Raw genomic sequence first — 12815 nt, forward strand, 5'->3', positions numbered from 1 at the left:
CAACCTTCTCACTGAAAACTGCTTTGTATTCACTTCTCCACTTCTGTAGTTAAAGATTTCAGAGACCCATGCACTGAGCACAGACATCACCAGGTAATTAGATGACCCTTCACTGCAGCAAATAGTCCAAAGAAAACATGCACAGACTAAGAATTTCTTTCTTATGAACACTTAGCAAGAAACAACCAATTTCACCAAAATCGGAACTGATTCACAAAATAGCACAGAAACCAAAAAGAAGAGGCTAAATTTGAAATGAATAATCGAAGCAGCTCCATTTCACTGTAATCATTTGGCATGTGACTGTCCTGTTCCGTCACAAATACTTTGCTTTCTCATTTAATTCAAATCCAGACCTGCCAGGTGCGCATGGGAGGATAGAAGCTTCAGCGTTTTTCTTTTTTTTCCTTAGAGACTGAAATGAAGAATATTCAAAAAGGCACAAAGGAAACAAAACTGCAGGGACTTGCCCCATCTGTACAGTCCCAGCTCTCCAAGGACCGCATCAGTGACTTCAGACAACATGAGGAGCCCCTCTGATGCCTTTAAACCAGACAGACAAGATACAACATATACCACAAATATAGGTAAATTATATAAATACAGATTTTAAACCATTCCTTTTAGTACAGTCCAATAAGCAGCAGTACAAATTAAGGTTTATCGGGGTTAAGTGAGGATTAAAGAATCCAAAGCAGCATGAAACATTAAAATTAAACTTCTCTATTACCAGATCATTACAGAAGAGGCTCTCTCTATAGAGAAAGGGCTTTCCCTATACAGAAAAATAATTTTACTGAAAGAAGATGTGCTTTAAGTGTTTTTTCCTGAAGGTGAAAAATAATGACCTGTTAGCAGTAGTTAAGGTGACAAGATTTGTAAGAAAAGGCGGTAAAATTTCTTAGATTAACTGAAATAATTAGCCTAAAACAGCAAAGGGATTTGATGTGTTTGAGCATTCAGATTTTGTCTTATTTGCTGGTTACACTGGCCAGACTTAAAAAAAACACACACATATGACTCCACTCTTATCAAATCTTGCCATCTCAGATAATAACAGTAGAGACTACTCTTTTACAATTCAGTGTTAAGGTTGTCCAGGATGTTAAAATCTGTATTTTAAAAGAAATAATAACAATGGATAATTAATTCTGTAGATTTTTTGCACAGAACAGAAGTCAAATTTTTCTTTAGATTTCAGTCGGCCAGGTGTACGTACAGCAAAAGGACTCGTTTCAGTGGCTGGACTCACTTTCCCTCCCCTTCCACAATACCAGGTTGGCAAAGAGGTAGGAAGCTCCAAGCAAAGCAGGGGGCAGCCATTTGGGTTCACTCAGAGCAGGAACTCCACCTTTGCTGTGCTGTTACACAGCTGATCACCAGCGAGCCTGATTTTCTGCCTTACCCTCTTCAAATCTAGTTTAAAGTGCTTTCAGTCAGCCCTGCTAAGTTGTGAGCAAAAGTCTCTGAGGAAGGTGCATCCTGTCAGGCCCAGTGTTGTGTAGACCACCCCATGACCTAAAAACTCAAAATTATGCTGGTGACACCAGCCTCAGAGCCAGCTGGGTCTGCCTGCTTCTTCCAATATCATCCCCTGCAGCTGGAAGGATAGAGGAAAACGCTGCCTGTGCTCCTGAACCTCTAACCTATAGTCCCAGGGCCCTGAAGCCTCTTCTGATTGGCCTTGGACTTCTCACAACTTCATCACTGCCCATGTGCAAAACCAATAATGGATAATAACCTGGGGGCTGTTCCAGGCTAGGAAGTTTCCTTGTAACATCTTTTACCTGGGTCCCGGTGAGGCAGTGGGCTTCCCCGCGAGGTGGGCCCGGTCGGTGTATGGGGCCTGCTGCTCCCCTCAAGAGGGAGGCACCGATGGCAACAACCCTTCTTTTCTTTGTGACAGAGGCGGTTGTGACGTGGGGGTAGGCTGACCTGCCCTTGGCAACACCTCCAACATAGAGGGCCTTTTGTCCACATCGGGTGTCGGTGCCTGGGGGCATGGAGGACATAGCTTGCAGCCGGGTGGGGACCCCTGAGGAAGCTCCCTGCGAGCAGATGCCAGCTGCCATTTGAAGTGGTGGAGTGACGGCGATCGGCCGCGTGTCACTGACTGACCAACCGACCGACCACGGGGCTGCCCTCTGTCAGGGCGGGCTGGCTGCCCTTGCTGTGGGCACTGCCTGAGCCTCGGCAGCTGCTCCCAGGAGAGCTGCCGTCCCCAGCGGGTCTCTGCGCTCCCCTGGGGCTTCCCCAGCTCTGGAAGAAAAAGGGCTTTTGCTTAAGCCGTAGGAAAAGGGGCTGAGGTCTTGAGAAAGTGCGCATGCCTCAGACAGTGTGCTGACTCGTTAACAAAGTTCAGCAGCGGGGTGCGTGGCAGTACCCGAGCCTGACAGTGCACTCGATGCAGGGCAGAGAAGGATGGATCCTCCTGCGCTTCCAGGCCGAGCGTTGCCTGAATACAAGGGCCCCCTGCCACAGCCTGCCACCATAATCCTTCTGAGCCACCCTCAGTCTCTACCGCCCATTGAATTTGCTGTTTAGGGGGCAGTGCACTGCACGAACCTGTGGGCGACACAATCCTTTTTCATATATCCTTTAAAGACACAAGTCTGCCATAAAAACATAGACAGACAGCCCTTGTGACCGCTATTTGCGCTGCTGATATTAAGAGACAGAAGGGGATATAGAGGAAAGAAGCAAAGGGATGGATGAACATCACCAAGAAGGACATGCTGTGTGTCCCAACACTTACAAGGCCTGGCCACAGCGATGCTGAAAGTACTGCTAGGGTTGTGAAGGAGGACCAAAGCCCTGTGGATGCTGACAGGAAATATTTACACTTGAAGCCTTTTCCGAAGTTCAGTACAGAGATACTTGGGGGTTGCACCGCCTACACTCACAATGCATTACAGTGTGACTGAAAGTGGTTTTTAACTTGTCAGAAAAAAACACTTTTGTGAATGAAAAGGGAATTTCCATGGAGTGTCTCCATCTCCTATAACTCTTCATAGGTACAAGCAAAACATGAGATCCCCCATTTTCAGACGAGAAGGTGGGGATTCCTCTTTGCTTTGCTTTCTACGCAAAACCAAGATTTTCTAGAAGGAAAAAAAATGTTCAGAAACATTTTCCAACTGCTCCTTCTGCTAGCAAAACCTCATGCTATCAAGTAGCCAACTATTTCCAATTCTCTACAGCAGGACATGAGATATACAACTTGAAACAACACTAAGCGTAGTCAAAATTGCATGGGGCTCTCAATTTATGGGTATTTAGTAAAATGAAGAGGGAAAGCAGCCTGTGGTACAGCCCCATAAACTATCCGAGCTCTTTAGCAAATGCATTTCCCAAATCTTTCAGCCAAACCAAAAGCTTTCAGACCACTATTAAAAAAAAAAAAAAAAAGTACTTGGTATGAATTATAATCACCTGGACTTTCTGCTATGAACATGTTCGTCTCCATCCCTTCAGTTCAATACCTGCTTTTGGCAGGGCTAGGCGAGGAGGTGCTGCGGGGGGCTCTGTAGCCAACAGGCTCGAGTTCCCATTTCTTCATTTCCTCTTTTTTCTTAGGAAAAAAGTCTACAAATGAGATTCACATTCTTATGGTCTGCCCCTTCACACATCCATCAGTCCCGATGCTTCTTCTGTCCCTCCTGAGATTTAATTTGGCTGATGTCAATCAAATTTTGCCAGGAGATAGAGGCTTTCAATTAATTAAGTTCCTCCATGTTTTTGGAAAACTGCCAACAGCCTGGGGCAGACATGCTGCACCCCAGCAATGGCGAAGCACTTGGCACTCAGGTCCCGCCCGCTCTGGGAGACCTCAGCGAAGGAGAAGCAGCATGACCTCGGGACGGGACAGGGGATTTACCATCAAGTGGGCTGTGGAAGTGGGAGGGTGGCGAGGGGACACAGGATGCAAATGTGCAGGAACGTGGTCTTTCTAGTTCTTCTGCTCATGGAACAAATTGTTTTAATTATTTTTCAGAGATGTTTCCACTTCCTTTCTAAACCCAGTTGTTATTGTTATTTATAACGAGAGCAGCCTTATTCGTTGTTGTGGGGATGGTGCCATATTGGAGCATCTTCTAAACTACTTCTAATTAATTCCCTATTATCACTCACATCTTTCTCTCATATTTACTGGGTAAAAAATAGCTTTTTAGGCATGCTGAAGCAGTCCTTTTGAAAGGTATGTACAATTACTGCATTGGAGTTCCTTTCCCCTGAGCACAATCAACACCACCAAGCCATGCCTGTGCCTGACCCTGCTGCAGGGCAGCTCGACCGTGCTGCATGCCCCAAGCACAGCAGATGCTGAGCTCCTGCAACTGCTCCCGTGCTCCTCGGCAGCCCCAAGCTCCATCACAGCTGTAACTCCTGGCTGAGCAGGACTTAAAACGGTGGGTTAGCTTCAGAGCAATCTCATACGCTGCCTTTCTTTTAGGCTAATAAAACTTCCCACCATGACTGCAGCTGCAGGACACAAACACAATGCCCAGCAACTGCTCTTCTACAACCTGCTCCTCTGCTTTTTTGCAAAGAGAATTAGGGAATGAATTCCATTGCACTCAATCCTGCAGTTCCATCAGCACTAGTGTGACTCAAGGCCTGAATCTTCAATATAAAAAAAAAGTCCTACAAGAGCACAACATAAGGGAAAGCCCTATAAATAGTCTCTTGGAGTAACTCAGTTTTGTACAAGTCGTTAAAGGGCTACACAATACATTACTGTTTGAAGAGGTACAATGCTTAAATCTTTGCACAATGGCAAAGTTCTCTATTTTCTCATTGAAGGAAAAAATATATTTTTTTTATGGTGTGACAGCAGGAATAGCAAAGATTAACCCTAGCTGCATACACAGCTGAATATAAACACCTCTACCATGTCCCACACATGGTTAACACTACAGCAGGTATCTGTCCTTCTCCGGCCTGAGATTTCACTGCATACATTTCCATTTAAATACTTTTTTTTTTTTTTAATAAACATGGTCTGCTGAGTTAAACTTAATGCTGCATAAAGATGAGGTAGCTCAAAGTGAAATTAGGAGAGTGTCCTGAAGGACATGTTCAGGGCCTATAAATGTTAATACTGTGTTTTCCACAGAAGTCTCTTTGATAAACTTCTCTATGAATATTCCAGGCATGATTTCTATTATGGCCACATTTCCCCACTCAATTGCTGGATTTCATTTCATTTCAGTATGACTAAGTAACTATCCAGGGATTTTTGGCAGCTTAGTGTTGTTCTAACCCGAAGGTCTTGTAATTAGCTCCAAATGTTGTTTTCATGAAGCCACATTCTTCTTGATGTCCCCAGCTATTTTCTATACTTGGCCCATTATATTAACGCCAAGGAACATTGACATATAAATGCCATTACAACTGCAACAAGTTGCTGCCTGGATGTTTTCCTGGTACACCTCTGAAAAGGGAAGTTATTTTTAAATGTCCTACACCTAAGGGTGCCCCAAATCCGTACCTTGTGGAACCCAGTTGTAGCTCGGTATTCAGTAACGCTGGGGTTGCTCCACCAGTCTTTCAGGCAGGACAGCTCGAGGTGGTGGAGCTCGTGGAATAAACAACCATCAAATCCTGCACAAATGGGCTTTTCCCAAGAAGCTGTTGGAGGGCACACTATTACATTTGTAGTTTGACACTTCTCAGTTCACAGCCTGTTTTACTGCCTGAGTGCCCTGCTAATGCGAGGATATCATCACAAGAAACAAAACATATTTTAAGGGCGATGCCGGGACTGAAATACCTGTGAGCAGGATTTCATCCTCAGTAAGGACACAAAAGCCCCCATGGGAGCCACGTGCCACAGGAAGCTGATGATGGAGTGACCTGACCATCAGCATCAGCCAAGATCATCAAGGCGGTTCTTCAGTCTACACAACTGAACATCTCCGTGTTCTTTTTATATGTGTATAAATCCATGTGCATGTACATTCATACACATACGTACTTATTCTCGGGACCACATTAACCTGAAAACTATTTTGTCCAGAAAAGAGACCCAACGCCTAACAAGATCTTGCTTCAGCGTTGTCTCGTTGCTCTCCTTACTGCTTGGCAGTTGCCTGGAGTCACTGGAAAGTTGCTAGACCACTTTAATTTGTAAAGCTATTGATGAGCATTTATTGTTAATGAAACGTTACTGCTGAGTAATTCTGGCAGATGAAACTCAGTTAGTTCTCTGTGCATCTCATTTATTTAGTGCTAAATGTTGTCTTTTTTTTTTTTGTGCTCTGAAAAGTCAGGTCTGGATAAAAACTTTGCATCTCAAATAAAATTATTTAGGAGGTTATACAGATTTCCATGTAAACGCTTGCCTTTGGGTTTCACATAAAGCTCTGCCCAGGGGCGTTTATGCCTGCCAGGATGGAAATGAAAGGTGTAAGCTGCTCCCAGTGCTTATGTATGCATAACACCCACACTGAAGGAGAAAGCTCTCATCTCTACCAAACTGTTTAAGTAAATGAAATGGCAGCAAACAACAGAGAGATCTCATACAATCCCGCAAGTAGAGATGGGTCTGACTATGCCAATGGTTCAGGAGGAGCCTGATTCTGTCATCCTCTGGGTACTGAATTCAGAGCATCTGTGGTGTCCTGCACCAAGCCCAGCATCCTAACTTGCCACTGATTTACATTACACACAACATATTAACCGTGGTAGCCATCAGTAAGCACATTAAAGTCCACCGTCAATAAGGAAGTTAAGTAGCCTGCGCACTGGTGCATGAGCCCACACCTGCAGGAGCTGCAGGAGCTGCCCTACTTGCACGCTCCACTTGGGCGGGTGGCTCTTGACATGCAGCGCTATAGGTGAGGACCGACAGCTGATGGAGCATCTTTCAGCTGCCTTTCTCAAAGAAATATGATTGAAATCGGCCAATATTAACATCTCCTGCCCCAAAGACAAACAAATCAATTTTTGCTAGCACACGGCAAAAAAATCCTGTGTGTTTACCAATGCTTCCTCTGTTTTCTACTGTCAAATATTATCCTGAGCTAAAGAGATTTTTCAATTATATTGTTCCTAAATGACTGTGTAAATCTGGCAAAAGAGATAGGGAAAAATCTGCCCTACTGCAGATTCCTGATCAGGTACATTGAAAATGTTTTCTGATTAGTCCTGTCTGTACCTGAGCACTCGGACCCCTGTTCAGAGCAGGCTGTGCTGGCAGTTGAGCTCCTGCAGTCCCTCACTGCTACTCATACGTTTTCATAATGCCACTAGATCACGGCTCCATGGTGAACTTTGGGCACGTGCCCCTTATGACATCGACTTGGCTGAGGCAGAAGGCTGTACCCAGGGGAGAAGGAGCCAGCCCAAGGGAGGCTTGGCTGCAATTTAACCATTGGATGTTTGAGAGCAACTCCATCAACTGTGATACATTAATACACAAGGTGCCAAGCTTTAGCTCAGCTCACCCCCGTTTTACAGGGTGAGACAAAGCACTGAGACTCGGATGGGGGGAAGGCGATGTGGCCGGCTCAGAGGGATCAGCTCCTCCGCCCGCAGCCACCAGCGGCTCCCACTGCAGCCCCACCACCCCAGAGGTACTGCACTTCATTTCCTGGACCACGCCGGGTTGCAGGAGAACATTTCTGTTTTAGTCTTTCTCGTGTTGAACGGATGTGCGCAAAGCTGAGAAGACAAACAAAAATAAAATCTGTTCCTCTTCCAATACTCCTTTCATACTCTTCTAAATGCAAATATCCGAGTTACCACCTTGTCTGTGAAATGAAAACAAGGCTTTCTGCAGGTTTTTGTTTTCATTCTTTTTGCTTTTTCTTTCTGTTGTGATTTTCTTTTCTGAATGGGAGTTAACAAGTTGGAGTGCTGCAAAGAAAGAAGTTAACAGCCATTCACTCTGCATAGGAAAAATAAACAGAGACCTTTAGGGGGAAAAAAAAGGAAGGAAAATAAGGAGGGAGGAGGCATTGCCTTTGCATTCTTCTCATGTTCAATCCCCATGGACTTCAATAGACATTTGGTACCAGTTTGCCAATGGTTTGCTTTTATGGTTGGCTGATAGATTATTACATTCATCTGATGCCTGGCAACTATCAATTAACATTCTGAGGCTGGATTTGATTGATAGGCCTTAATTTCTCTGCTGCTCTCTTCTAGACAATACATCTTCAGAGATCTCAATCCCCTCCCAGATCGAATGAACAATATTCTTACTTTGGCTTTTGTGAAAGCACGCGCAGGGATGGATACTTTGGCAACCCATTTGTATTCATTCAGATTGTCACAACTGAATTCTGCTTATGAGACAGCCCGAGGTACGTGATTGATGCTCCCATCCTTTAAAACATGATGAACTTTGTGAAATAAATCAATTGTAGCTACTACGGCAGAGAAAACAAGGAAGGGTATTCTTAAAATGGGTTGTGTACTGTCATTTTATTATCTAATGTTTTGCTACTGGAAAAGCAATTTTGAAAAGTCCCTGTGATGAGCGCTACCTGGTAATAGCTCCTCTATTTGCCAAACAAACTTCAAATAAAATCCCCAGAATCGACTACGGAGTCAGTAAGTAAAAGAAGAGTAGATGCAAGAGGACATATATCATGCAAATACAAATTGGGGCCTAAATCACACAGACACTCCACTACTTTATGGAATACATCTTTGTAATGAACTTATTTATGAAACGTAGATGGGGCCAGGAGCAGTCCGCTGGCACTGCTGCCTGACGCTGCCCAGGACAGCTCCTCCGCTCACTGGTTCAGGTTAAAGCTTTTTATAATTGGATTTTTTTTTTCTTCTTCTTTTTTTTTTTTTTTTAAATCCAGCCCCAGCAAGTCAGCTGACTTTGTAGGTGAAGATACAGAAAATCACCTGCTTTTTCTTTTATCAAAACATTTGGGCGATCTGGTTGCTTGGCCACTCAGGCTGGGCTTTGCTCTCCCTTGGACTCCTGACGCATTGCTCCTCGCTAGAGCTGCCTTTCCAGGATGTGTGACCAAGACAGCAAGTTAATTGTGTATGGGAAACTTTCATCCTGGCATCACCATCTTCTGAGTGCTCAACTCGGCACCACTCATGTGCTGCTGGGGAGGACTTGTCTGCAGGTGAGGGAAGATCAACTTGAAACCAGCGTCCCTGCTGGAAGAACCGTCGTGGAAGAGGGAACATAAATCATGCTTTTTATGCAGCTATAACAGCTCAAGTGCATCTCACGATGCTGAAGGAAGAACACTTTTCCAATAAATCCAAGGGTAAGCAAGGGCTGGAGGTTGCTGAGTCAGCTATTTGGAGCACAAACACCGACTGCTCCTTACTGCTGGTAAACTGCGTCCGGTCGGTCACGAGCGAGCGTCACACACTGCAGCCCTGCTCAGTGCAATGTCACAGGAATCTCTCTACAGATCCTGGTAGCCCCCAGAAAGGACTGCCTGGGGAAACCACTGTGTGTGCCGACCTGCACTACTCACACTTTTTGCGTCTGCAGCCGCCCGCTGCACTGCAGTTAAGCAGGGGGGGTGCCCTGTCGGTGGCAGAAGGAACATTTGGTGCCTGGGCGATAGGTAAACACGCATCGCTTCAGCCCCAGCAAGACAAACAGACAGCTATACAGTGCCAGGGAAAAGGGAGAAATTCCATCTCATGTTTTGCTTTATGCACTGTTACAAAAAATGCTGCTGGATTTCCTCCGAGGAGCTCCCACGAGTCAAGGCATGGCGGTGTGAGGACAACGGGCTGGTTATAACCACGCCAGGCATCACGCAGCCCTCGAACAGCATGCTCTGCTCCGCTATCTGTGGCCCTCAGTAGACACCAGGCTGTGGCCGGAGATGGGGCTGAGATGCTCCGTGCACCCAGACTCGAATGATGCCAACGGGCATCTCCAGCAAATCCCTGTACCACGCTACTGACAGGCGAGTGACTCACTGAAATTTGCTTTCAAATCAAAATAAATGGAAAAGAACTATCATGGCATTTTGTATACACGAAGCCAGGACATACTGCCTAATTCCTTAATTTTTGCCAAATTCCACTAACACGCTGCTGCTTACAACACAAGCCACAGACAATCCTCAAAGGAGCAAGTTCCTGCAGGCGGTACATGTCCGTCCGCACCCCCCAAGGCAGCTCAGCACCCTGCGGTGGCAGCATGCCGGGGCCAAAGTGTTGGATGGACGCAGCGTTTAGACAACTTCTGAGGGCTGTAGGAGGCACAGTACTCAATGTTGTTAACCTGAGCAAGAGTCCCCAGCCACACCGGTGAGATGAGATGCAGAGCAGATGGATGGGGAATGCTCCACAGCAAGATGAATCGAGCCTGGTTCCCATCTTGGTTTCCTTTGGGACTGCCCAGCAGCAGTTTGGGGCTGTGCAGTTCTGTTCTGGCTAATGCTACCTGTAATGTTTGTGTTTTATTATTCTTACACTTTATATCTCTAGATGTTGAGCTTTACAGGAGTAATGATTTAGCAAAATGGACCCTGGCCACTGGCAGAGCCCCTTCCCACGGGGCTCATCTGCCCCCAGAGCAAAACCAGCCACACACCCACCGGCAGTAGCACTGGGATGTTATACAGAAACACTGCGTGCCAGGAAATCTGAAGCTCTGCCACACTGCTCCTCGCAGCTTCAAGCACTCCACCTGCCAGGGACTGTTCCCTGCCTCCCCTGCTGCAAGCCAGCACGGCACAGGAGGCCGAGATGCTCTCTGAGCAGCACATAAATCCTCCGTCCTTGTTTAAGCATTCATAGGACGCTGTCCTTTCTAAAGCACATTTCAAGTCAATGCCTATGAGGCCATCCAAAATACCAGGAACTCTGGTTTTAAGTTATCACTGAGGCTTGCAAAACCATCCACAGAAAATCCCTGGATCAGCATCAAATCTGTAACCAGCCTTTTATCCTGCTAATTAATCTGCAAGCTCTGACATCTGCAATTTTATATTTTATTTATAGTTAAGGTTCCCAGGACTGTAGCAGAAACCAAAAGGCTTTGCCATGGAATTGATTACTGCTGTTTTGAAGACTGGTCAGGTAGTGGAGTCTTGATTAAACAACAGCTCTCCTGTCTTTTCCCATCTCCCTCTTGTTGTCTAGCTAATGTTTAAACACTGTTAGTCAGCAAATGAAGGAAAAAGAAAAAGATATTTCCCTGAATTTCATTATCAAATAATTTACTTTTCTGCTATGAAATGATCATGTCAGCTTCTCCTTTGTACCACAAGAGAATAAGGATAGTGGAAAAAAAGAGTTTCAAAGGTTTTCTAAAACACAAAATATTATGTTGAAAACACACATGGAGTTTCAAACTCACAAAGCTCTCTACCAAGAGGTTTTCACACCTAAGATATCATTAAGTGGCAAGTTCTACAGGTGCATCAAGGGGTATGTAAAATTGAAATGAAATTAGTTGTAGCTATTTTCCTTTACCTTGTGCATGCAGAAAGAAGTTATGATCTTATGGAATTTGTATTTAGCTGGCTCGAACGTTCCCTCTATTCTTCAGCTACAGCTCTCACACTGGAGGCTTTTCTGACCACCCGGCACAAAACCAGCAGCAGTGATTTAGCATCGCTGTCACACTTGAAGGAAACGGTTTGCCAGCGTGGTCTCCACATCTCGGCGGTGTGCCTGTATCACCATTCATCATGACACATGGAGGAAAGAGCATGTGTTACGCCTTGGGGTCATTTTGATTGCAAATGCATTTTCTTCTAATTTGTTTCAGTCTATTTTCTGTTACATGCCACATCTCGGAATACCATTGGGTTCAATTATTGCCTGAAAAAACACCAGGGCTGGAGGGAGCGAGAGTGGGTAGTGGAGCCAGTGCTGGAAAACACTGGAAAACATTCGGTTTGAACTCCCTAAACCAAAGGGTGGTTCTTTGCAAGGAGGAACGTCAGAAATCACGAGCTCTTCAGCAGCCATGGGGAATGGCAAAGTGAAGGAGGCAAGGGAGGGAAGAAGGGCATGCTGAAGATGATGGCCCAGCAAAAACTGGGGTCAACGTCAAAAAACTCAGCCCAGCCTAAAGGGTTACTGCAGGGGACCGACTCCTGTGTAGCGCTGTGTGAGCCACCTGACAGGGAAACTTGCCAAGTCTTCCCAGCTGCGCTTCTGCAGCAACAAATACAGAGGTTGGCTTCTAATTTCCTCCAGGAAGATTTGTGAAAACTTTGAGGGGAACAAAACCACATTCCATACCTGGATGGAAAATTGTTCCTTGCCAACCCTCTTGGTGGAAGCTCTCCCGTGTCTCTGGGAGCAGGCCTGGCCGCTCGGGCAGTCTAGTTGTGCAAGCTCTCCTTGCAAGATGGAAGTGTCGAGGGGAAGAAAGGAGAGAAAACGGAGTGCAGAGACCGATGGGGAAGGCACGGGCCTGGAGAAGGGCGGCGCAGGGAGAGGGCTGGTACAGGCTGCCCATGCTGTTACCGCCACCACATCCTAACAGAGCTAAAGCTGATTTATCAGAGCGGCTTGAAAACTAAACATTGTTTACAAGATAGATAAAAAATTCCAGTATTTTCAGTACAGGAATCAACAAACAATTCCCCTGTTCTGCCTGTCCTCTGCCTCCCCAGTCACGCGCTCTCCCCTGTTCTGCACGCAGTGCCTTTGCTGGGGTCTTGCACGCCTGCCAGGTGCTCGGGTCCTTAACTCCTGCGGCGACTCAGCTGGCACCAACCGAGATGTCAGGCCCTGGACTATGCCAGTGCTCTACAGAAGATATCTGATGCATTCAGCAAAGCCTCCAGTCCCCAGGAGGTACTGCAGTCCTAAGGAAAATATGTCCTGGTCTTGGGGACTCGGTGCTCCCA

The 12815-nt window shown here is 45.9% G+C and overlaps 1 protein-coding gene and 1 long non-coding RNA gene across 6 annotated transcripts in view; one reads left to right on the top strand and one right to left on the bottom strand.

The window, feature by feature from the left end:
- The window catches only part of KCNIP1 (potassium voltage-gated channel interacting protein 1), a 375943-nt gene that overhangs the window by 165666 nt on the left and 197462 nt on the right, over nt 1-12815 (bottom strand). Inside the window, exon 1 of one of the 4 annotated variants that reach the window (XM_066977091.1) lies at nt 1788-1905. The exons of the other annotated variants lie outside the window; for them this stretch is intronic. The gene's annotated coding sequence lies outside the window, so the exon portion shown is untranslated. Of the gene's footprint in view, nt 1-1787; nt 1906-12815 lie in introns of those variants that run through there. 4 annotated transcript variants of the gene reach the window in all.
- Nucleotides 7452-11716, top strand: LOC136786376 (uncharacterized). 2 transcript variants are annotated; one of them, XR_010824896.1, is made up of 3 exons: nt 7452-7577; nt 8152-8309; nt 11501-11716. It is a non-coding gene; the product is annotated as an uncharacterized lncRNA (long non-coding RNA). The 2 variants fall into 2 exon arrangements; XR_010824895.1 differs by lacking the exon at nt 11501-11716 and adding an exon at nt 8823-10574.

The sequence above is a fragment of the Anser cygnoides genome, chromosome 14 (assembly GCF_040182565.1).
Source record: "Anser cygnoides isolate HZ-2024a breed goose chromosome 14, Taihu_goose_T2T_genome, whole genome shotgun sequence".
In the NCBI taxonomy this organism is placed as follows: Eukaryota; Metazoa; Chordata; class Aves; order Anseriformes; family Anatidae; genus Anser; species Anser cygnoides.